This window comes from Dendrobates tinctorius, unplaced genomic scaffold (genome assembly GCF_039654945.1).
Source record: "Dendrobates tinctorius isolate UK_male_01 unplaced genomic scaffold, ASM3965494v1 ptg000016l, whole genome shotgun sequence".
Lineage (NCBI taxonomy): Eukaryota > Metazoa > Chordata > Amphibia > Anura > Dendrobatidae > Dendrobates > Dendrobates tinctorius.
The window spans coordinates 50,714,243-50,741,049 of NW_027361684.1; the positions used below are offsets into that span (position 1 = coordinate 50,714,243).

General features: G+C 43.9%; 1 long non-coding RNA gene across 2 annotated transcripts in view; it reads left to right on the forward strand.

Moving 5' to 3' along the window:
- Nucleotides 1–255: 255 nt before the first annotated feature.
- Nucleotides 256–26,807, forward strand: part of LOC141080555 (uncharacterized) — a 385,270-nt gene continuing 358,718 nt past the window's right edge. For both annotated transcript variants that reach the window (XR_012228965.1, XR_012228966.1), the window contains exon 1: nt 256–509. This is a non-coding gene — a long non-coding RNA (uncharacterized lncRNA). The remainder of the gene's footprint in view (nt 510–26,807) is intronic.

The following is a 26,807-nucleotide window of genomic DNA, read 5'->3' on the forward strand; positions in this document are numbered from 1 at the left end:
GACTGGATTTGAAGTAGTATCATGGATTTCACCCTTTGCATTGCAAATTAAAGATTAATTACCCAGCCGTTCTTGCAACCAAATTCATATGAATGTTTACCTGTTGGCAGAAATTTGAGGACAATTCTGCAACATTTCTACAATGAATTCCACAGAGGCTTTGTTGCTGTAGATTTCGCTACCTCTTTAAATATCACGGTTTTCTCCTCTGGAGATAAATTACATTATGAATCAGTATGAGTCATAAACAGAAAGGAATGGTAGGCAACAGAAATAGAATATGCTGAATCGTGAGCGGGCATATATTTAATCTTGACTGTATATTTCAGCCATCACGCTACACAAAGGATGAATAAAGAAACAGCAGTAATTGCCAAGATAAAAGATTGGGCTTTACCTTGACTCTCTGAAATTTTTAAATCTGTATCTGGGAAGAAGAAAGAAGAAGCATTAACTTGTGCAGGTTGGAAGAGTCAAATTATCCAGTCAAGCAAATGAGAAGCAATAAGGTACTGTAATGCTTGCTGCTCAGACATGAAAAGAGGTAGAAGATATCAGGGCAAGTGTGTGATCCACTAGTATAATGAGTTTCCAGGGAAAAATATGACACCAGTCTAGGTATGCTTACAATATAATGTAGAACTTTATAGCAATGGCAATCTTTCCTGTATAACATTCTCATGCTTCCCTGCAGAAATCCCCCTTTTCTAGGGTATATTAGACTTTTAAGGTAGCAAAATGTAAAAGTAAAAAACGGCTGGGACAAACATGTTCCATTTTTCTCCGCAAAATATTGTGCTGTAGACAACTGTAAATGTGGTCTGTAGAAAACATTGTCCAAAGAACATATTTGCATTTGTGTTATTGGGACTTTGTACTTACCGTATACTATACCTGTGGGTCTTATATACAGTCGCTATACATTTACAGCGCTCTAATGGCATGGGCTCAGAGTAGTTTAAAGGGGAATTCTGGTTTGAACAAGATAATATTACTAATAATAATAATAAATATAATATTTATAGTTATCAAATATAGAAAAGATGGGTGAAAAATTTTAAATCATTGGAGGTCCATTTGTTGGGACCCCATAGATTGCCAGCATGGGGTATATTTTCCTCATGGTAGAGTGTGCCCTTGGTCAGTAGTATATGACCGCGGGACAGAAAGCTCACGAAAATCCTGCTTTCTAGGATCCCCAGTGCGGCATGTGATTAGCTGGGCTGTTGTGACATCATCTGTGTGTCATGTCAAAGTGATGACCTCATTCCAGCCTGGCTAATCAAAATCCCCTAATAGAATCCTGGAAGGTAAGAAATTTGCAAGCCTCCTATTCAACAGCAAGAAACTACTGACCTGGCTGATGGACCAAAATCAACCCACCCAATCCTGTCCTGTGGATAACTTGTTTGAAGCAAAATATCACTTTAAAGAGGGCAGGGGCTCCTTCTCTCCCCACCACACATGCATTGATTGGAGAGTGCCAATCAAGCCTAACAATGGCCCCAGCTCCGCCATTTTACTACACTTAATAGGGCTTGCCAAAACCAAGACTTCATAGTATTCCTTCCAGCTATAAACAGAAAGGCATAAGAAGTATATCACCCTTTAAAAACTGAAAAACAGCTTAAAAACGTGTAGAAATCATGATATTGAAACACATTGCCATAAAAAAATACAATTTCTACCACATAAAACAATCCCTCATCTGTATAGCTACATAGAGGCAAACTGGCATGTGGTTGAGAGTCCTTCTAAAAACATACAAAAGTGTTTTCTTTGTTTATTTTTTGGTGGGAAGAGGATAAAATAGTATATTCATTTATGATATTCCATCCAGAAAAAAAAAATGTAGAATGTAGTATGTTCCAGTATTACAACACAAAGCTGTGTTAGTGCCAAGATTTTTCTGATGCTGACATCTTCTCCTAGTAGCTTTCTCGCAACCGTGACAGGGCATGGCATTGTCGCTAAGTTTCATATCCCATAAGTCGAAGCAACCCAGAACCTAATGGTGCACAGTATGGTGCATCATTACATCAATAGTGTAATTTACATAAATGCATTCTATCCCTACATTATGTTTAATGCAATATAAGCCAAACAATAAAGCAATCTGTTAAAGTGAAGTTTACATACTTTTTATATGTCAGGGGATGTAAATTATCCACACCCCTTACAGATATTGGTTACTAATAATAAGACCCTCCACAAGTAGTGTTCAAGCGATGCAGCCCCCTTTGGACAGTTCTAACACCTCATTGGTGCAGCCTGTACAGCCACACAGTGGTACAAAAGGTCCCACTTCCCCCTCCAAAGCAGCAAGGAGCTTCTGTCATAGCAGAACTATTGGTCTGCAAAGGGCCCAAATATTGTTCTTGTACAAGGGCCCATTTCTGTTTGTGTTCGCCAGTGCACAGAGTGCTTTTTGAGGTTCTGTGTGTAGTTTTTCCTTTACATTTTATTTCACAGGGTTTTTTTTTTTATCCCCAGACCACTACACTATGACCAGATATTATTTCCGAGTCTAAAGTGAAAATCAAGACTTTTGACAGATCTGCACCATTTTTGTGTCATTGCGGTAGTTTGTTCAAAGGGAATCTGCCAGCAGGATTGAGCACAATAACCCACAATAATAATCTATTCACCGCACACTCAGAGGAATATAATGCCAACAAGTGTTCATTTTATTATGTATAAAACATGTGGGAGCCAAAAAAGAATATAGAGCACCAGATAGAAGCGACATACATATAACGACGTTTCGGCTCAGCCCGAGCCTTTATCAGTTTATCGCTGCAAATAAAGAGAGATACATCAAAACATATGCAGAAAAAAACAAAAGAGAGAATATACAACACCATATAAAAATCACATTATCCAAATATAATACAGTGATAAAAACACATATATATACATACAAATTATATTGCTTTCATGGAGAACATGGATGTAAAGAACAAGAGCAAAGGCCCAGTAAACTAGTACCATAATAAGTAGAATAAGGGGGAAGAAAAGGATTACCTTTGTCAACATCATGGTTAGTAAAATAGGTAAAGTTGTAATTGTAGTTACTCTGGTTTTCTAATAGGGTTGTCTGTGTGTAGTATATAGTGGATCAGCATTGTGGGGAAAATACCATCCTTGTAGTGAGAAGCCTTATGCTAACATACTGGTCATAATAATAATAGAAGAGATTAAGCATATGGTAATACCATTGACAAATTCTTTTCAGCCGTCTTTCTTGGGCTATTCTCTTGGGAGAGCTCTTACTATTTATTCAAAGATCCGAAACAGGATTCAGGTAATCCTTTTCTTCCCCCTTATTCTACTTATTATGGTACTAGTTTACTGGGCCTTTGCTCTTGTTCTTTAGAATCATAGAATCATAGAATCATAGAATCATAGAATCGTAGAGTTGGAAGGGACTTCCTGGGCCATCTGGTCCAACCCCCTGCTCAAAGCAGGATTCGCTAAATCATCCCAGTCAGATGTCTGTCCAGCCTCTGTTTGAAGACTTCCATTGAAGGAGAACTCACCACTTCTCGTGGCAGCCTGTTCCACTCATTGATCACTCTAACTGTCAAAAAGTTTTTTCTAATATCTAATCTGTGTCTCCTCCGCTTCAGTTTCATCCCATTGCTTCTAGTCTTTCCTTGTGCAAATGAGAATAAAGTTGATCCTTCTACAATGTGACAGCCCTTTAGATATTTGTAGACAGCTATTAAGTCTCCTCTCAGTCTTCTCTTTTGCAAACTAAACATTCCCAAATCCTGCAACCTTTCCTCATAAGACAGGGTTTGCAGACCGGTCACCATTCTGGTCGCTCTTTTCTGAACTTGCTCCAGTTTGTTGATGTCTTTTTTAAAATGTGGTGCCCAAAACTGGACACAATATTCCAGATGAGGTCTGACCAAAGAGGAGTAGAGGGAAATAATGACTTCACGTGATCTAGACTGTATGCTTCTGTTAATACATCCTAGAATTGCATTTGCCTTTTTTGCTGCTGCATCACACTGTTGACTCATATTCAGTCTGTGATCTATTAGTATACCCAAGTCTTTTTCACATGTACTGTCACTTAGCCCTATTCCTCCCATTCTGTATATGCTTTTTTCATTTTTATTGCCCAGATGTAGTACTTTGCATTTCTCCCTGTTAAAAATCATTCTGTTAGTTGCTGCCCACTTCTCCAGTTTATTTAAATCTTTTTGAATCCTCTCTCTCTCTTCTCTTGTATTAGCTATCCGTCCTAGCTTTGTGTCATCAGCAAATTTAATCAGATTACCCTCAATTCCTTCATCTAAATCGTTGATAAAGATGTTGAACAATACAGGGCCCAGGACAGAGCCCTGTGGTACCCCACTTGAGACATTCTTCCAACTGGATGTGCAGCCATTTACGACCACTCTTTGGGTCCGATCACTAAGCCAGTTATGAATCCACCTAACAGTTGCCTTGTCCATTCCATACTTAGTCATTTTTTCAATAAGGATTTTATGAGAGACTTTGTCAAATGCTTTGCTGAAGTCAAGATATACTATATCTACAGCATTTCCTTGATCCACGCAATCAGTGATACCGTCATAGAAGGAAATTAAGTTAGTCTGACATGACTTATTAGTTACAAACCCATGCTGACTCTGTTTAATCACTTCATTCTTATCCAGGTATTGACATACATGTTGTTTAATAATTTGTTCAAAGATCTTTCCTGGTATAGAAGTCAGACTCACCGGCCTATAGTTGCCTGGGTCCACCTTCTTCCCCTTTTTGAAGATAGGAACAACATTGGCTCTTCTCCAGTCTTCTGGCACTTCTCCTGTTCTCCAAGAATTTTCAAAGATTATGGAGAGGGGTTCAAAAATTTCTTCTGCTATCTCCTTCAGTACTCTGGGGTGTAATTCATCTGGTCCTGGAGACTTGAATTCATTTAGGTTAGCTAAGTGTTTCCTTACTATCTTTCTGTTTATAGATATCCTGGATTCTTCTATTCCCTTAATAGGACAGTGAATAACAGTTGATGTTACATTTCCTTTCTCAGAGAAAACAGATGCAAAATAGGAATTTAAAAGTTCAGCCTTCTCAACATCCTGTCTTACCATTTCATCATTTTCATCCTGTAAAAATCCTATAGCATCTTTGACTTTTCTTTTACTTTTGACATATCCCCAAAATCCTTTATTATTGCTTTTGACATCTCTTGCAAGCCTCAATTCATTTTCAGCTTTAGATAATCTGATTTGTGCCCTGCAAGTTCTGCAAACAGCATTATATTCTTCTTTAGATATGCCTCCCTCTTTCCATTTTATAAACATGTTTTTCTTCCTTTTTAGCATGTGCTTAAGTTCTGTGTTCATCCATCCTGGTTTCCTTAAATGCTTCCTATTCTTCCCTCTTTTTGGAATTGTTAACAACTGTGCTTTGAGAATTTCATTTTTCAAGATTTCCCATCCTTCCTGGACATTTTTGTCTTTAAGGATATCCAGCCATTGGATCCCTCCAATTCTCTTTCTGAAACCCTTAAAATCTGCCTTTCTGAAATCTAACCTTGACGTCTGAGTCTTCACAGACATCCATGTTCTCCATGAAAGCAATATAATTTGTATGTATATATATGTGTTTTTATCACAGTATTATATTTGGATAATGTGATTTTTATATGGTGTTGTATATTCTCTCTTTTGTTTTTTTCTGCATATGTTTTGATGTATCTCTCTTTATTTGCAGCGATAAACTGATAAAGGCTCGGGCTGAGCCGAAACGTCGTTATATGTATATCGCTTCTATCTGGTGCTCTATATTCTTTTTTGGCTCCCACATGTTTTATACATAATAAAATGAACACTTGTTGGCATTATATTCCTCTGAGTGTGCGGTGAATAGATTATTATTGGTAATAGGACCTATTGGTCCATTACACCTGCACCTCACTACTAAGACTTGAGTGCACACTATCTTTCTAATCACAATAACCCACAGACAATGTTAGGTTGGTGCCGTTATACTGGTTAAAATGATATCTTGCGTGATAAAATCTGTCTTGTGGTTGTTATTGTTTAATCTCTATTTTCAGTTTTGAGTTAATGATATGCTAGTGCTCAGGGGCGGACACTGACAGCTTGGGGCCCCTGTGCAAGAAATGTGTCTGGGCCCCTTCCTTTTATGGCGACAAAACTACATATATATATAGCCACACACACAAACATGTATATATATTACGTAGTCTCCTTTATTATGTATATTGGTGTCCCTTTTACAGTGCCCTCTCTTGTTATGTACAGTACCGTCCCTTACATATTGGATTATATAGAGCCCTGTTTTTTATTACATACCGTCCTGTCTTGTTAGCTGTATAATGCAATGATGACTGATGGAGCATGGGAAAGCTTCCTTTCTAATGGAGGAGCTGATGGACTGGTAGTCTTGTCACTGTCACCTCGATCAGCAGTCTTTTTATATCTAAAAAGAGAGGGGACTGTGTAATAAAAGAGGGCACTGTGAATAACAAAATTAACAAGAAAACACTCTGTAAGAGACAGCAGTATACATAACAGCTGAGGAAGCTATATAATAAGGTACGGCACCATATATAACTAGAGAGGATGGTACGTAATAAGGGATGGTGTTATACAGGATAAAAGAGGAAACTATGTAACCAAGGATGGTGTTATACAGAATTAGTGAGTACACTTCATGTTAAGAGACAGTGTTATACATAATAAGTACATACACTATACTAAGGGACTGTGTTAGACATAATAAGTGAGTACACTACACTATATACTAAGGGACTGTGTTAGACATAATAAGCGATAATGTCTTCCTCCACCTCCCCCTGTTCCTAAGGCCATTATAAGTCCTCCTTCCTCCTATCTCAATCCCCCACACCCCTTATTGTCCTCCTCCCCCCACATCCTATTATTGTCCTATCCCCCACCCCATCATTGTCCTCTTCACCACCGCCATCATTGCCTTCTCCCCCACCACTATCTTTGCTTTCTCCCCCACCACTCCCATCATTGCCCATTCCACCACCTCCATCATTTCCTCTTCCCCCACCACCCCCATTATTGCCCTTTCCACCACCACCATCATTGCATTCTCCCTCACCACCCCATTGTCATTTCTTTTTCCCCACCACCTCCATCATTGCCTTCTCCCCTACCACCCCATCACTGCCCTCTCGATCACTCCCATCACTGCCTTCTCCCCATCACTCCCATCATTGCCTTCTCCCCATCACCCCATCATTGTATTCTCCCAATCACCCGATCATTGCCTTCTTCATCACCCCATCATTGCCTTCTCCCCATCACCCCATCATTGCATTCTCCCCATCACCCCATTATTGCCTTCTCCCCATCACCCCCATCATTGCCTTCTCCCCATCACCCCCATCATTGCCTTCTCCATCTCCCCATCATTGCCTTCTCCATCTCCCCATCATTGCCTTCTCCATCTCCCCATCACCCCATCATTGCCTTCTCCATCACCCCATCATTGCCTTCTCCCCATCATTGCTTTCTCCCCATCACCCCCATCATTCCCCTCTCCTCCACCTACACACACACAGACACACACAGTACCATTTACCTCTCTGCATATTCCACGCAACGCTATGCAAGCAAGCATGCACACACACACCACCACTCATCTCTACACACACACACACATATACATATAAAACACACACACAGCACCTCTCACCTGTCCGCAGCCGCAGCATCATCGGCACCCGTGCTTCCTCGCTATGGCACAGTGGCCACTGAATGATGACATCATCCAGCAGCGCTGCTCTCTGTGTCAGAGACAGGAAGCGCGAGCGCCGGGCAGGAAGCAGGACGAATCCTTGCAGCTCCGCTCCTGCTATTTTCTCTTGCAGGCAGTGGAGCTGCTGGGATCGCTCCCTGCCCGCCACACATGAGGGCAATCTGGCCTGGGGCCCCCCGGATTGCCCTCATTATTAGTCACCCTGCAGGGGCCCCCCTGGAGCCTCTGGGCCCCGGTGCACTCGCACCAGCTGAACTGGCAGTATGTCCGCCCATGCTAGTGCTCCAGAATGGCTTGTGGGAGGGGGCTTCATGTGGTGCTCTAATTAGGTATTCATCTGTATGGCTTTTGTAGGCCACTCATCCCTCAGTGACCTGCCCCTATTTTAAATAATGAATAATATATATATATATATATATACTGCTCAAAAAAATAAAGGGAACACTTAAACAACAGAATATAACTCCAAGTAAATGAAACTTCTGTGAAATCAAACTGTCCACTTAGGAAGCAATCAATTTCACATGCTGTTGTGCAAATGGAATCGACAACAGATGGAAATTATCGGCAATTGTCAAGACACACTCAATAAAGTAGTGGTTCTACAGTACAGGTGGGGACCACAGACCACATCCCAGTACCAATGCTTTCTGGCTGATATTTTGGTCACTTTTGAATGTTGGTTGTGCTATCACACTCGTGGTAGCATGAGACGGACTCTACAGCCCACACAAGTGGCTCAGGTAGTGCAGCTCATCCAGTATGACACATCAATGCGAGCTGTGGCAAGAAGGTTTGCTGTGTCTATCAGTGTAGTGTCCAGAGGCTGTAGGCACTACCAGGAGACAGGTCAGTACACCAGGAGATGTGGAGGGGGCCATAAGATGGCAACAACCCAGCAGCAGGACCACTACCTCCATATTTGTGCAAAGAGGAACAGGCGGAGTGAGTCACCCTCCCAGGGCTGGTGGGGTACTCGGTACCGGGCCCGCAGATCTCCAAGAGGGGGATTGCTGTTGTCACGGCAGCTATGACCCGGCCTGTGGCCCTGGGCGCCCATTGTGAATGGCGGAAATGTTCATTGAATGATTCGTGACGCCACCTGTGGTGTTCGGCAATAAAGATGTTAAGCTGACGCTGCAGACAGATCCTCTGGGACAGATGGTGTGGTGCAGCAATGATGTTGTGGTGGCCCTCCACAGGTAGGGCAGCAGTCCCAGGGCAGTGTAGGTGAAGGGATAGGGGAGAGACGTAGATGGTGCAGTGTCAGGCGCAGAGATGCAGCAGCGCCGAGGGTGTTGGTGCAGGAAAAAGCGGAGGATACCAGGGCATGTAGTTCCAAAGCTTTACTCACAGTCTGTTGTGCATACAGGTGCCCGCATCCGTGCCGTGTCCTCTGGGTCAGGGGCTCAGCCAACTTCCAGGCAAGATGAAGTACTCCGTTCCAACACTCCACCAACATATGTGTCTTTTCTGAAAGTCTCCCTTTTGCGCCTATAGTGAAGTACTCTCAGTACTGAGTTACACTGGAGTTTCTCCTGTCAGATGTTCCTATGAACTCTACTTGTACAGCAGACAGCTGTAGTCTGCTTCGGGACTCCTTGCTACTAAGTCCCAGCTCACTCTCGTTGCTGTTGTGCCCCCAAGTCTTGTTTGGGAATAAAGTGGTGACAATTTCTATTCCTCCGGTGTCTGCTGCAGGACCATTAGTATCCATACAACCTCGGGGACCGGACCCCGGCCTTGCGCTGTGAACTTGGGAATGGTTCTACTCTAACCCTAATCCTCAGTCCTCCTCTTCTCCTTACATTCCATTCAAATCTATCTTTCTTATAAAGAGTCAGGCTTTCCCTCTATGTCTCTTTCCTGTGCCAGCAGACCCAGGTCACTGAGGTCTGCTGCAGCACTTCCTTCGTCCATCCCTCTCCGGGGATCTTCTCTCTCAGACTCCCTGTCTGACTGACTGACCGACCAAATCCTAAACTCTTCCCAATCCTTTTGTGCAGACTAAGCTCCACCCACCTCCCAACACTCTTCGTGTTCCAAGCAGGGAGCCACCAAAGTGTGCTTTGCTACACTACTATGTTGCAGGTATTGGAGTGTGGTCAGGTGTCTCCACCTTACCTGAATGGTGGGGTACCACACCTCAGGAGGAGGTGCAGTACCTCTGTGGCGACTGAACCCTCAGGGGCGCCACAGGAGCACTGACAGAGCCCTGCAAAATGACCTCCAGCAGGCCACAAATGTGCATGTGTCTGCACAAACAGTTAGAAACCGACTCCATGAGGATGGTCTGAGGGCCCAACGTCAACAGATGGGGGTTGTACACACAGCCCAACACTGTGCAGGATGTTTGGCATTTGCCACAGAGCACCAGGATTGGCAAATTCGCCACTGGCGTCCTGTGCTCTTCACAGATGAAAGCAGGTTCACACTGAGCATATGTGACAGATGTGACAGAGACTGGAGACGCCGTGGAGAGCAATGTGCTGCCTGAAACATCCTTCAGCATGACCAGTTGGGCAGTGGGTCAGTAATGGGGTGGGGTGGCATTTCTTTGGAGGGCCGCACAGCCCTCCATGTGCTCTCCAGAGATAGCCTGACTGCCATTAGGTAACGAGATGAGATCCTCAGACCCCTTGTGTGACCATATGCTGGTGTGGTTGGCCCTGGGTTCCTCCTAATGCAGGACAATGCCAGACCTCATGTGTTGTGAACACTTTTGACCTGGCCTCTGAGTTTGGGCTCCCTCTGGTGGTTGCTGCTGGTAATGGAGCTGGTCTGGCTGACAGACATCAATCACCTGAGGAGGATGATTGGAGGTCAGGTGTTACAGACTGGAGAGATTTAAGTGAGCAACCTTCCCTCAGTTGTTGCTGGTGATTTGGTTTGCTTCCTGAGCATATTTTGAAGTCTGCTTGTCTCCTGCTCCATCCTGCATCTTTCAGATAGGTAATTTGTATTCTTGAATCTTTTTTTGCATTGGATCCATTTTTTGCTTGTCTCTGATTTTTGCTTAGCTGTTGTGAGTTCAGCCTGGTTCCCTGCTGGGACGTGTGCTGGACTCTGTTTGATATGCTACAGCGTATGTTAGTCTTTTTAGTATCCAGTTCACACCAGAGTTCTGATTTAGTGGGGGAGAAGTCATGTGGCCTCAGTATTTTTGCATATCAGACGTGTTGGATTTTTCTTATGGTTTTTTGCATGATTGCAGACAGTTTCCTTTCCTGTCCTGTTCTATCTAGACAGTTTGGGCCCCATCATTTGCTTACTCTATTCTATGCCTGTGTTTGGTGCTTCATCTTGTCTCACTGGCAATATATGTTCGGGGGCTATCTTTTCCTTTAGGGTTCTACTCCAGGGCAGTTTAGGTTTCCCATTTCTCTCTGTAGGCTTAGTTAATTCTGTGGCTGTGCCGAGGCATCTAGGGCATCATACGTATGTCCCACGGCTAATTCTAGTTGTGTTGTCAGTTTAGGGATCTGCAATCCGCTAAGCTACCAACCTCCTTGGTTATCTGGTTACCTAGCCTATTCACCTGCTATCCTCCTCGGTTACCTAATCATAACACTCATGTGACTGGAGTGTGTCAGCAGTTCCTGCAAGATGAAGGCATTAAATATGGACTGGCCCACCCGTTCCCCAGACCTGAATCCAGTTGAGCACATCTGGGACATCATGTCTTGCTCCATCCACCAACGTTACGTTGCACCACAGACTGTCCAGGAATTGGTGGATGCTATAGTCCAGGTCTGGGAAGAGATCCCTCAGGAGACCATCCACCGCCTCATCAGGAGCATGCACAGGCATTGTAGGGAGGTCATACAGGCACGTGGAGGTCACACACACTACTGAGCATCTTTTTCTTGTCATGAGGCATTTCCACTGAATTTGGATGAGCTTGTAATTTGATTTTACACTTTGATTTTGAGTATCATTCCAAATCCAGACATCCATGGGATATTCATTTTGATTTACATTGATAATTGTTATGTTTTATTGTTCTGAACACATTCCACTATGCAATGAATAAAAATTACAACTAGAATATTTAATTCAGAGATATCTAGGAAGTGGTATTTTATTGTTCGCTTTATTTTTTTGAACAGTGTATATATATTGAAAAAACAATCCACTTCTGCAGGCAGGCGCTGGCTGCGGCACCTGCGCTGCAGCATGATCGCATCTATAATGTGTATTTTATTCTTTAATTCTATTGGATCGCCAATAGTTGCTACTGAGCTGGCGCGGCCGGGACCATTTTCAAACAGAATTTTTTTTTTAATGAATTTCTAGATGCAATATAAGAAAAGAATTAAATACACATTATAGATGCGATCACGCTGCAGTGCAGCCGCTGCTGCCGCCTGCGTTCAGAAGGGGATTTTTTTCAATACTTATATAATATTCATTATGTAAAATAGGGGCTTCAGGTAACTGAGGGATCAGTGACCTGTCAGAAGCCATATTGAATTGATGAATAACTAATCAGAGAACCACATGAACCCCCCCCACACACAGGCCGCCACGGAGCACGACGTGCATATCATTAACTGAAAACTGAAAATGAAGAAAAAACAACAACCACAAGATGGATTTCATCCACCAAAGTATCATTTTATCAGTATAATATCGCAAACCTGATACTGTCTGTAGGTTACTGTGCACAATCCTGCTGACAGATTCTCTTTAAACTGGTGTTACTACATAACAATCACCATAAATAACATTTGAAATTCTTGGCATTTTTACATGTGTTTTAAAATGCTGAAACAAAGCCTAAGAGAAGGCTCTTTAAATGAGGTTTGTACTTATATTTGTTCTACTTTTCTTTTGCATTTTGGTTTTACTGTCTGTTCTAATGTGCCAATTTCTAAAGATATGTTTACAGCATTTGTCATTTGGCGATTGAATCTATTCTTTATCTTCAGTTCGCACAAAGCCTGATCATTTCCACAATTACATCAAATCCTTTCTTGAATTAGGTCATGCATATTTCCCTCCTAGGCCATACGCCATATTACTGTATTGTAGGAAAATTATCATATACTTAGATAAGTGTAACAGGACTCTTCTACTAGAAGGTAACAGAATTATGACAAAGAACAATTTGAGTTTATTTAAAGGGAACCTGTCACCAGAAAAGTCATGCTTGCCTCTATATTATGTCGTCTTTGGAAAGAGCAGCATAAATAAGCTGAGAGTTTTCTTTAAAGGGAACCTGTCACCAGAAAAAAAATGCTATCAACCTGCAGATATGTGGTTAATCTGTAGGTTAATAACATTATTAACCTGACCGTGCCAGTACTTAGCCGAACACTGCAGGGAGAAAATTAACTTAATTCCTCCTGGAACCATTCCGGATTCAGTCACAGAGGCGGCTTCAGGGTGGGATCAGCTGTAACCACATCCCCCAAACCCTGACTGACACTTGCTCTGCTGTAATTCAGGGGCGTGGTTACAGACACTGCTCTGTATACTCAGTGGCGCCCCCTCCACCCCCGTGACTGAAAGCGAAACTCCAGGGGGAGTAACTTTTCTCCCTGCAATGTTCAGTGAAGTGAGGGCACCGGGCTTGTTAATAATGCTATAAACCTGCAGATTAACCCCATATCTGCAAGTTAATATCATTTTTTCTGGTGACAGGTTCCCTTTAAAGAAAACTCTCAGCTTGTTTATGCTGCTCTTTCCAAGGAAAACATAAAATAATTGCAAGGGCGATGATTTCAACAGACATGCAGTTATGTCTTTACCTACAGTAGATTTTGAGAATTTATATCTGTGTGTTTGCAGCATGGAACAAAGAGTCTGCTGTGAGGACATGCGTCCAAAGTGATCAGTGACCTATTTATCCATATGCAAGCTAAGGCCAAATTCAGACGTCAGTGACACACGGTTCATTTATGGATCGTGATGTATGGATTGGCCGTGCGTCACCCTACCTGAACTCAACAGAATGATCGGCATATACAGTATCTTACAAAAGTGAATACACCCCTCACATTTTTGTAAATATTTTATTATATCTTTCCATGGGGCAACACTGAAGATATGACACTTTGATACAATGTAAAGTAGTCAGTGTACAGCTCGTATAACAGTGTAAATTTGGTGTGCCCTCTAAATAACTAAACACACAGCCATTACTGTCTAAACTGCTGGCAACAAAAATTAGTACACCACTAAGTGAAAATGATCAAATTGTGTCCAAAGTATAAATATTTTGTGTGGTCACCATTATTTTCACGCACTGCCTTAACTCTCTAAGGCACAGAGTTCACTCTTCCACTCCTCCATGACAACATCACAGAGCTGGTGGATGTTAGAGACCTTGACCTCCTCCACCTTCCATTTGAGGATGCCCCCTAGATTCTCAGTAGGATTTATGTCTGGAGACATTTCTTCAGCAAGGAAGTGGTCGTCTTGGAGGTGTGTTTGGGGTTGTTATCATATTGGAATACTGTCCTGTAACCCAGTTTCCAAAGGTAGGGAATCATGCTCTGCTTCAGTATGTCATAGTACATGATTCCCAGAATGAACTATGGCTCCCCATAGCCAGCAGCACTCATGCAGCCCCAAACCAAGACTCGCCACCACTATACTTGACTGTAGGCAAGACACACTTGTCTTTGTATTCCTCACCTTGTTGCAGCCACACTCGCTTGACACCATATGAACCAAATAAATGTATCTTGGTCTCATCAGAGCACAGGACATGGTTCCAGTAATCCATGTCCTTAGTCTTCTTGTCTTCAGCAAACTGTTTGCAGGCTTTTTTATGCATCATCTTTAGAAGGTTATCCCCTGCCTGACCAGGTCGGGAAGCAGAAAGCAAACCCTGACCTGAATCATGATCATGACACAGACCAATTTTAACCTCTGCAGCAATGCTGGCAGCACTCATATGTCTATTTTGAAAAGACAACCTCTGGATATGAAGCTGAACACATGCGCTCAACTTGTTTGGTCAACAATGGAGAGGCCCGTTCTGAGTGGACCCTGTCTTGTTAAACCGCTATATGGTCTTGGCCACTGTGCTGCAGCTCAGTTTCAGGGTGTTGGTAATCTTCTTATAGTCTCAGCCATCTTCATGTACAGCACCAATTATTTTTTTCAGATCCTCAGGGTGTTCTTTGTCATGAAGTGCCGTGTTGAACTTCCAGTGACCAGTTTGAGAGTGTGAGAGCAATAACATCAAATTTAACACACCTGATCCCCATTCATAGCTGAGATCTTGTAATACTAATGAGTCACATGACACTGGGGATACAAAATAGCTAACTGGGCTCCATTTGGCCATTTTCACTTAGGCGTGTACTCACTTTTGCTGGCAGTGAACTGATGAGCGTGGGAAAAAAGTCAGAAACTTTCCCACGCTAATTAGTTAATCTCCAGGCAGCCAGTGAGGCTGCGCAGAGCTGAATTAATTCATTCTGATGGAGTTTACAGTGGGGCTGGTCGCATTAGCACCGGTCCTCATTGTAAACTATTTAACCCCTTGTGAAGGATTACAGCGTGGGACATGACTGAACGGCGGAGAGGTAAAGATATTGTTGATTTTTTATGTTATTTTTTTTGCAGATCATGGTTTTATTTATGGATTAGCAGAGCAATAAAATGTGGTCAAAAACTAGGTGTCTTTATTTGATTAAAATAATTTTTAATTAATGTCTGTGTGTTTTTTAACCATTTAATAGTCTAGGGTTAATAATGGATAAGTGTCTTATTGACACCTCTCCATTATTAATCGGCTTAATATCACCTTCCAAGGTGACATTAAACCAATATTATTAACCCATTCACCACCACTACAGGGCAATGGGAATAGAGAGGATAAGTGCCAGATAAGGCGTATCATATAGATGCGCATTTTCTGGGGTGTCTGGGGGCAGATTTTTGTAGCCGGGGGAGGGGGGGCAAAAACAATGGTCTCTCTCAAGGCTATTAAAATCTGCCCTCACTCATCTGCTTTACCTCTCTGGTTGCAATTTTACAGCAGGAGCCCACGCATTTTTTTTCCAATTAATTAACCCCTTAATTTAACACCTAGATGTCCCAAATTTTATACACAAACCCTAATCTAATTGTTAGCCAGGGACATATAAAAAAATACATGAAATGAAATGGTCTACTGTATGTAAACCATGTGTCATTTCAGGTCGGGTTTTAGAATGATTTTACAAAAGCTGGCAATTGAATTGCGCCTTTTGCCTTTTGTTCAATCTTACTGTGCAATATAAATATATATATACAGTATATATATATATACACATACATAACATATATATAAGATATATAATATATATATAATCTATACATATAATATATATATATATATATATATATTTGTCAGTGAGAAATACAATTACCGTAGTATAGAGTTGCTGTCTATAAATAATAGGGGGACCCCACACCATTTTATTCCTTGAAATAATCATTTATTAACTAAATACATGTCCATAATTTAGAACCAACACTAGCATAATTGTATATGTCACTAACATGTCTATATATATCTAATATATAAAGCTCAATGTGGGTATGTATGTATGTATGTATGTGTGTGTGTGTATGTCCGGGATAGGCATCCGCACCGTCGCAGCTACAGCCATAAAATTTGGCACAGTCACACGTCTGGACCCCGAGAGTGTCCTAAGCAATGTTGTGAGGTGAAATTTTAAGCCCGCACGTTCCAATTCACCAAACAATTTTGCCCCTATCTACATAATGGGGAAAAAGTGTGTGTGTATATCAAGCCCCACCCCTCATTATGATGTCATAATGGTTGCCATGGTGACGCTGATGTCATCATTGGTTGCAAGCCCCGCCGCTCATTATGATGTCATAATGGTTGACTATGGGATGGAGGATGAGTGATGGGTATATGGGCACTGGACTATGGGATGGAGGATATGTATGATGGGTATATGGGCACGGGACTATGGGATGGCGGATATGTATGATGGGTATATGGACATGGGACTATGGGATGGAGGATATGTATGATGGGTATATGGGCATGGGACTATGAGATGAAGGATGTGTGATGGGTATATGGGCACTCGACTATGGGATGGCGAATATGTATGATGGGTATATGGGCATGGGACTATGGGATGGAGAATATGTGTGATGGGTATATGGGCATGGGACTATGGGATGGAGGATGTGTGATGGGTATATGGGCATGGGACTATGGGATGGAGGATATGTAGATGGGTATATGGGCACGGGCCTATGGGATGGTGGATATGTATGATGGGTATATGGGCACGGGACTATGGAATGGAGGATACTAATAATTTGTTATAACTAACCAAAGTTAGTTACTATGCCTGGGCAGCGCCGGGCTCTTCAGCTAGTATATATATATATATATACATATTTATGTATTATATGTATTATATTTTTATTATATTTATATTATATGTATGATAGGTACTGTATATATAATATATTAAAATATTAAATATATAATATATTATATATATATATATATTATTTGTAACTATATATATCTATATATATAAACGCCTTATCGTGTCTGTCTGTAACCGAAATGGTCGCAGCCAATCAGCGACAGGCGCAGCTGTTTGTAACGGTAAGTTGTGCCTGCCGATGATTGGTCAATCAGCGGCAGGCGCAGGTCTTAATCTGTAAAAAAGAGAAGTAAAACAAAAAAAAGTTATTCTCACCTTCCGACGGCCTCCTGTCTTCTTTCCACGTGCCCGGCCTTGCGTTCCCTGTAATGCTTTGTGGCTTAGACCGCTGATGATGTCACTCTCGCGAGAGTGAGAAAGAAGACTGACGTCATCAGCGGTCTAAGCAAAGCATTACTGGGAACGCGAGGCCGGGCGCGTGGAAAGTAGACAGGAGGCCGTCGGAAGGTGAGAATAACTTTTTTTTATTTTTTAATATTATTTTTGTACAGGGCCGCGGCAGTGATTGTTCGCGGCTACAGGGCCGCGTAGCTGATTGGTCGGGACAGAGGGCCACGACGCTGATTGGTCGCGGCTACACAGAAAGGGGGGTGAGGGGACCATGCATACCAGGAAAGCGGGGTGAGGGAACAATGCATACCAGGATTGGGGGGTGAGGGGACCATGCATACCAGGATTGGGGGGTGAGGGGACCATGCATACCAGGATAGGGGGTGAGGGGACCATGCATGCCAGGATTGAGGGGGGTGAGGGGACCATGCATACCAGGATTGGGGGGTGAGGGGACCATGCATACCAGGATTGGGGGTGAAGGGACCATGCATACCAGGATAGGGGGTTGAGGGGACCATGCATACCAGGATTGGGGGGGTGGGTGGACCATGCATACCAGGAAAGGGGGGTCAGGGGACAATGCATACCAGGATTGGGGAGGTGAGAGGACCATGCATACCAGGAAAGGGGGGTGATGGTGAGCATACATACCAGGTTTGGGGTGTGAGACGACCATGCATACCAGGAAAGGGGGTGTGAGGGGACCATGCATATCAGGATTGGGGGTGAGGGGACCATGCATACCAGGATTGGGGGGTGAGAGGACCATGAATACCAGGACTGGGGGGTGAGGGGACCATGCATACCCCAAAAGGGGGGTAAGAGGACCATGCATACCAGGATTGGGGGGTGAGGGGACCTTGCATATCAGGAAAGGGGGGTGAGGGGACCATGCATACCAGGAAAGGGGGGTGAGGATACCATGCATACCAGGATTGGGGGTGAGGGGACCATACATACCAGGAAAGGGGGGTGACGGTGAGCATACATACCAGGATTGGGGTGTGAGAGGACCATGCATACCAAGAAAAGGGGGTGAGGGGACCATGCATACCAGGATAGGGGGGTGAGGGGACCATGCATACCGGGATTGGGGGGTGAGAGGACCATGCATGCCAGGACTGGGGGGTGAGGGGACCATGCATACCCCGAAAGGGGGGTAAGAGGACCATGCATACCAGGATTGGGGGGTGAGGGGACCATGCATATCAGGAAAGGGGGGTGAGGGGACCATGCATGCCAGGATAGGGGGGTGAGGGGACCATGTATACCAGGAAAGGTGGGTGAGGATACCATGCATGCAAGGATTGGGGGGTGAGGGGACCATACATACCAGGAAAGGGGGGTGAGGGGACCATGCATACCAGGATTGGGGTGTGAGAGGACCATGCATACCAGCAAAGGGGGGTGAGGGGACCATGCATACCAAGAAAGGGGGGTGAGGGGACCATGCATACCTGGATAGGGGGGTGAGGGGACCATGCATACCAGGATGGGGGGGTGAGAGGACCATGCATACCAGGATTGGGGAGTGAAGGGACCATGCATACCCCGAAAGAGGGGTAAGAGGACCATGCATACCAGGATTGGGGGGTGAGGGGTAGCATGCATATCAGGACTGGGGCTGAGAGAACCATACATATCAAGATTGGGAGTGAGAGAACCATACATATCAGGATTGGGGATACATTATTGCATTATTATTAAATCTTCAAAAATAAACTGCATATATATTCTAGAATACCCGATGCGTTAGAATCAGGCCACCATCTAGTATTATATATATCATATATACAGTATATCATATGTTACATATATAATATATATATTATCTATATATATTATATTATCTAATATATAAAGCTCAAAGTGTGTATGTATGTGTGTATATATGTGTGTGTGTGTTTGTATGTCCGGGATAGGCATCCGCACCGTCACAGCTACAGCCATAAAATTTGGCACAGTCACACGTCTGGACCCCAAGAGCGTCCTAAGCTATGTTGTGAGGCAAAATTTTAACCCCGCGCGTTCCAATTCACCAAACAATTTTGCCCCTATCTACATACTGGGGGAAAAAGTGTGTGTGCGTCAAGCCCCGCCCCTCATTGTGATGTCATAATGCCCCTATTTGCATACTGGGGAAGCAGTGTGTGCGTATCAAGCCCCACCCCTCATTATGATGTCACAATGGTTGCCATGGCGACGCTGATGTCATCAAAGGTTGCAAGCCCTGCCTCCGCTCATTATGATGTCATAATGGTTGACTATGGAATGGAGGATGTGTGATGAGTATATGGGCACCAGACTATGGGATGGAGGATATGTATGACAGGTATATGGGCACGAGACTATGGGATGGAGGATATGTATATGGGCACTGGACTATGGGATGGAGGATATGTATGATGGGTATATGGGCACGGGACTATGGGATGGCGGATATGTATATGGGCACGGGACTATGGGAAGGAGGATGTGTGATGGGTATATGGGCACTGGACTATGGGATGGAGGATATGTACAGTCATGGCCAAAAGTTTTGAGAATGACACAAATATTAATTTTTTACAAAGTCTACTGCTTCATTTTTTCTAATGGCAATTTGCATATACTCCAGAATGTTATAAAGAGTGATCAGTAGGGATGGGCGAGTCTACTCGCTAGGACTCGTTACTCGGCGAATAGTAAGGGACTCGCTGGACTCGTTACTCGGCGAGTCTCCCAGTGATTACTCGCACAGTAACGAGTCCAATGCAAGTCAATGGCAATCCTAGTTTTGTCAGAGTTTTTTTTTCTCACTCGCTAGACTCGCTATATCACATCGCTGTCAACAGCGAGTCTGAGCGAGTCTACGATTCCGAGTCCTGTATACTGGATTCGGGACTCGCTTATACAGAATCTGTTATGTTCCTACAAGTTTCCAAGACAGCCTATGTCAACACACAGCGATTGTGAGCGAGTCTGAGCGAGTCTACGAATCCCGAGTCCTGTATACTGGATTCGGGACTCGCAAATATAGAATCTGTTATGTTCCTTTGTAATTTATAAATCGCACATTACTCGCTAAGACTCGCTTCCCCATTCATTAACATTGGACTCGCTAGACTCACAACGAGTAGCAAGTCCCGGGCTCGGACTCGCTAGAGTGAAGCGATTCCGAGTAATTTAGGACTCGCCCATCACTAGTGATCAGCTTAACAGCAATTACTTGCAAAGTCAATATTTGCCTAGAAAATGAACTTTATCCCCAAAACACATTTCAACATCATTGCAGCCCTGCCTTAAAAGGACCAGCTAACATCGTTTCAGTGATTGCTCCATTAACACAGGTGTGGGTGTTGATGAGGACAGGGCTGGATATAAATCTGTCATGATTAAGTAAGAATGACACCACTGGACACTTTAAAAGGAGGCTGGTGCTTGGCATCATTGTTTCTCTTCTGTTAACCATGGTTATCTCTAAAGAAACACGTGCAGTCATCATTGCACTGCACAAAAATGGCCTAACAGGGAAGAGTATCGCAGCTAGAAAGATTGCACCTCAGTCAACAATCTATCGCATCATCAAGAACTTCAAGGAGAGAGGTTCCCTTGTTGCAAAAAGGCTCCAGGGCGCCCAAGAAAGACCAGCAAGCGCCAGGACCGTCTCTTAAAAGTGTTTCAGCTGCGGGATCGGGCTACCAGCAGTGCAGAGCTTGCTCAGGAATGGCAGCAGGCAGGTGTGAGTGCATCTGCACGCACTGTGAGGTGGAGACTCTTGGAGCAAGCTGCGACGGTGCGGATGCCTATGCCGGACATACAAACATACACACACACACATACATACACACATACATACACACTTTGAGCTTTATATATTAGATATATATATATACAGTGGGGCAAAAAAGTATTTAGTCAGTCAGCAATAGTGCAAGTTCCACCACTTAAAAAGATGAGAGGCGTCTGTAATTTACATCATAGGTAGACCTCAACTATGGGAGACAAACTGAGAAAAAAAAATCCAGAAAATCACATTTTCTGTTTTTTTTTCATTTTATTTGCATATTATGGTGGAAAATAAGTATTTGGTCAGAAACAAAATTTCATCTCAATACTTTGTGATATATCCTTTGTTGGCAATGACAGAGGTCAAACGTTTTCTGTAAGTCTTCACAAGGTTGCCACACACTGTTAAGGGTATGTTGGCCCATTCCTCCATGCAGATCTCCTCTAGAGCAGTGATGTTTTTGGCTTTTCGCTTGGCAACACGGACTTTCAACTCCCTCCAAAGGTTTTCTATAGGGTTGAGATCTGGAGACTGGCTAGGCCACTCCAGGACCTTGAAATGCTTCTTACGAAGCCACTCCTTCGTTGCCCTGGCGGTGTGCTTTGGATCATTGTCATGTTGAAAGACCCAGCCATGTTTCATCATCAATGCCCTTGCTGATGGAAGGAGGTTTGCACTCAAAATCTCACGATACATGGCCCCATTCATTCTTTCATGTACCCGGATCAGTCGTCCTGGACCCTTTGCAGAGAAACAGCCCCAAAGCATGATGTTTCCACCACCATGCTTTACAGTAGGTATGGTGTTTGATGGATGCAACTCAGTATTCTTTTTCCTCCAAACACGACAAGTTGTGTTTCTACCAAACAGTTCCAGTTTGGTTTCATCAGACCATAGGACATTCTCCCAAAACTCCTCTGGATCATCCAAATGCTCTCTAGCAAACTTCAGACGGGCCCGGACATGTACAGGCTTAAGCAGTGGGACACGTCTGGCACTGCAGGATCTGAGTCCATGGTGGCGTAGTGTGTTACTTATGGTAGGCCTTGTTACATTGGTCCCAGCTCTCTGCAGTTCATTCACTAGGTCCCCCCGCGTGGTTCTGGGATTTTTGCTCACCGTTCTTGTGATCATTCTGACCCCACGGAGTGGGATTTTGCGTGGAGCACCAGATCGAGGGAGATTATCAGTGGTCTTGTATGTCTTCCATTTTCTAATTATTGCTCCCACAGTTGATTTCTTCACTCCAAGCTGGTTGGCTATTGCAGATTCAGTCTTCCCAGCCTGGTGCAGGGCTACAATTTTGTTTCTGGTGTCCTTTGACAGCTCTTTGGTCTTCACCATAGTGGAGTTTGGAGTCAGACTGTTTGAGTGTGTGCACAGGTGTCTTTTTATACTGATAAGTTTAAACTGGTGCCATTACTACAGGTAATGAGTGGAGGAAAGAGGAGACTCTTAAAGAAGAAGTTACAGGTCTGTGAGAGCCAGAAATCTTGATTGCTTGTTTCTGACCAAATACTTATTTTCCACCATAATATGCAAATAAAATGAAAAAAAAACAGACAATGTGATTTTCTGGATTTTTTTTTCTCAGTTTGTCTCCCATAGTTGAGGTCTACCTATGATGTAAATTACAGACGCCTCTCATCTTTTTAAGTGGTGGAACTTGCACTATTGCTGACTGACTAAATACTTTTTTGCCCCACTGTATGTGTGTGTGTGTGTGTGTGTGTGTGTGTGTGTGTGTGTGTGTGTGTGTTTTGAAGATTCTTTTGTTTGAAAACGATGTGTACTTTTTTTTTTACAATGCTATTTTAACATGAGTTTTTACACGGAGATAACTGCTCTATGTAAAACCTCATGTTAAAATCGCATTGCTTACGGATGTCATACGCATGTCATATGGAAAAATCGCACTGAAATCAGATTACACTTACATGACACTAGCATGACAATTGCATAGAATCAGTCCATTTTTTCCATCCAGAAAACGGACTGTTTTTTTTTCTCACAAATGGGGATGAGCCCTAAGCTGTACATTGATTACTTTACATTGCATCAAAGTGTTATATCTTCTGTTGTCCCATGAAAAGATGAAAATATATAATAAAATATTTACAAAAATGTGAGGGGTGTATTCACTTTTGTAAGATACTGTATTGAGTTTAGATTGGGAGACCCAAGGTAAGTGCATACATCACTAGTGTGAACAAAATTCTCTTATTTTATATTATATATGTTGGCCATCCATATGTTGGCCATCCATACCAATTTGTCACCTATTCACACTATAGGTGAGATATCACTGATCACTGAGTGTCGTCCAATCATTGGGACCCCCTCCACTTCACAGAAGGATTCAATTGAGTCTCCAATTTTATCAGAACAATGGACAAAAAAGCTCAGCACTGCTTCATTCATTATCTCCCTTGTTAGCATGGCTGGTCTGGAGCCGGATTCTCCAGGAGTGGATCTTGTGGGCCGTGGCACCGAGGGGCCCCGGGCGAGCTGCCAGGTGGAATCGACCCCTATACAGGGACCGTTAGGAGCAGGCCCAGGGGTTCGAGTACCACGGTAGCCGGTACCGAGAGGGGCGGCTCAGGATGGACTGGAGAAGGACTGTGGGACTGAAGTGTAGATTACAGTACAGAGCTGGAGCACAGGAGACAGGAGTGGAGTTAGACTGTAGACTGGAACGTGGAGGGACTGAAGTGTAGATGACAGGACAGAGCTGGAACACAGGAGACAGGAATGGAGTAAGACAGTAGACTGGAACATGGAGGGATGGATGGAGCAGGAACAAAGGTGACAAGATTAGAGGAAGACGGAAGTACTGGAGCAGGATGGAACTGGAACATCGGAGGCAGGACTGAAGTGGACGGAAGGACTGGAGCAGGATGGAACAGGAACACCGGAGGCAGGACTGGAGTAGGACGGAAGGACTGGAGCAGTATGGAACAGGAACACCGGAGGCAAGACTGGAGTAGGACGGCAGGACTGGAGCAGGATGGAACAGGAACACCGGAGGTAGGACTGGAGTAGGACGGCAGGACTGGAGCAGGATGGAACAGGAACACTGGAGGCAGGACTGGAGTAGGACGGCAGGACTGGAGCAGGATGGAACAGGAACACCGGAGGCAGGACTGGAGTAGGATGACAGGACTGGAGCAGGATGGAACAGGAACACCAGAGGCAGGACTGGAGTAGGATGGCAGGACTGGAGCAGGATGGAACAGGAACACCGGAGGCAGGACTGGAGTACTGCAGGGGACATTGATAGCCGGACTGCGAGGCTGCTGCAGGGAGCACACGAGAACGTAACTGTAAGACTGCAGAGAGCACACGAAGAAGTGAGGCCCAGTGTGCTAGGAAACACAACGATCAGGCGCCTCTGTTATGATTGAGTCACCGCAGGAGGCAAAAACAGAAATGCTAGCTAAGTCCAGAAAACCAGAGAAGTTGGCAACTATCAGATTGCAGACCCCTGAACCTATCAACACAACTAGCAGTAGCCGTGGGGGGGTTCCTACGATGACCTAGACCCCTCAATCACAGCCGGAGAGATACATAGGCCTAAAGAAGGAAAGGGGAAATCTAACTGCCCCAGAGCAGACCCCAAAGCAATAGGCAGCCCCCCACATATAATGACGGTGAAGCAAGATGAAAACACTTACACAGACAGAAAGACAGGCTGAGCAAAGACGGGGCCCAAAAACTACCTAGATAGGAACGGATAGGAAGGCTGCTGTCTGCAATCTGCCAAAACCCTATCAGAGACAAAAGCCAACAAGCTGATATAAAAATGGCCCTGAAGTAACTAAGCTTCAAAAACTAAATCAGCACTCAGGTACTTTCAGAAGACAGAGCTAACGGAACACTGCACACTCCAGCAGGGAGTGGCAGAATCCAAAAAGCAAGAAAAACAAAAACAAATCTTAAATGCAAAAGGCAAAACAGAAAACTTAGCTTTAGGAGAGCAGGAATCAGACTGGTGTCCAAGAGTCCACAGAGAAATCACCCGCAGGGCAGAAAGGGCGTAGGCTGCCTTAAATCCAGTCAGTGACTCCACTCAGCCAATCGTCTTCATTAGTCCCAGGTGCCTGATAATCAGGCTCACTACCTTCCTTCACTAGAACAGGGAGTTCACCAGGCCTCAGTGACGGAGGGGAAAATGAACTCACAACACGCCTCCCTCAGGGGAAAGCGGCTTGATATGCCCCTGTCTGGTCTGCCATTGGTCAGGGGGTGCTTCTGGGTCAGGGCATAGCCAGAGCACAAGAAGCAGAAGGGAGGCGTGGCCGCGGCCTATGGCGCATGCACATTGCATGCAAAGACGCCCTCGGCCGCGCTCCTGTCAGAGATGACTGCCGTGGCTGTCGGGTGGCGAGGGGCTGCGGCGTGGGAGCAATGGCCGGGTGAGTATGCAGAGACGGCATGACATCCCTGACTGACAGAAATAGTTGAGAATAACACTTGGCTGTCTTCATTCAATCCAATGGTCTTGGTCCCCTGGTGATCATTAGCTTCCCTCCTTTCCCCTGTGGATACGTAATAGGGTGTGATGGTGTGCCAATTCATTTAATGTAATATATGCTGAATCATATGTTGATGCACTATAAATAAAAATTATTCATTCTGATCATCCCTTATAAGATGCAGAAATGGTCTGCTGAACTTCAGCTTGTAAAGGAGTGGAAGATAGCAGACACTGAGTGAGATTATCTGTCTGACAATAATAATTTATTCGCTATGCTGCTGCATGATGCACTATTACATGACACTAATGCAGATTATAATGGTAAATGCTATGTTTTTCTGCAATACATTTTGTGTGAAAATAATGGGAGAAAAGGCAGCTGAGCAGGGAACAGTTAGGCCACGTTCACATGTTCAGTATTTGGTCAGTATTTTACATCAGTATTTATAAGCCAAAACCAGGAGTGGAACAATCAGAGGAAAAGTATAATAGAAACACGTCACCACTTCTGTATTTATCACCCGCTACTGGTTTTGACTTATAAATACTGATGTAGAATACTAACCAAATACTGAACACTAGAAATGAGCGACTTTGCCTTTTTTAGGGTCGAGTCGGGTTTCATGAAACCCGACTTTCTCAAAAGTCGAGTCGAACGAAATCGGCCAACTATAGGGAAAAGTCGGGAAACATGAAACCCAATGCAAATCAATGGGGAGAAAAGCCGGCAGTGAGTGGAGGACTGTAAACACACCTGGCATGAATTTTAACCCTAGAGGCGGCGAAATCTCTCTCTCTCTTCTCTCTCTCTCTTCTCTCTCAATCTCCCACTCCCACTCCAGCTATGCTCCGCTTCTCTCATTGGCTAAAAAAAAGTCACGTGCAAGCATTTGGCGAAACCCGACTTTGGCGCTTGGGTCGCCGACCGCATGGCCGACTTCACACTTTCATGAAACAAAACCCGACTTTAGCGAAAGTCGGCTACTTTTGAATCTGACCGACCTGTTTTGCTCAA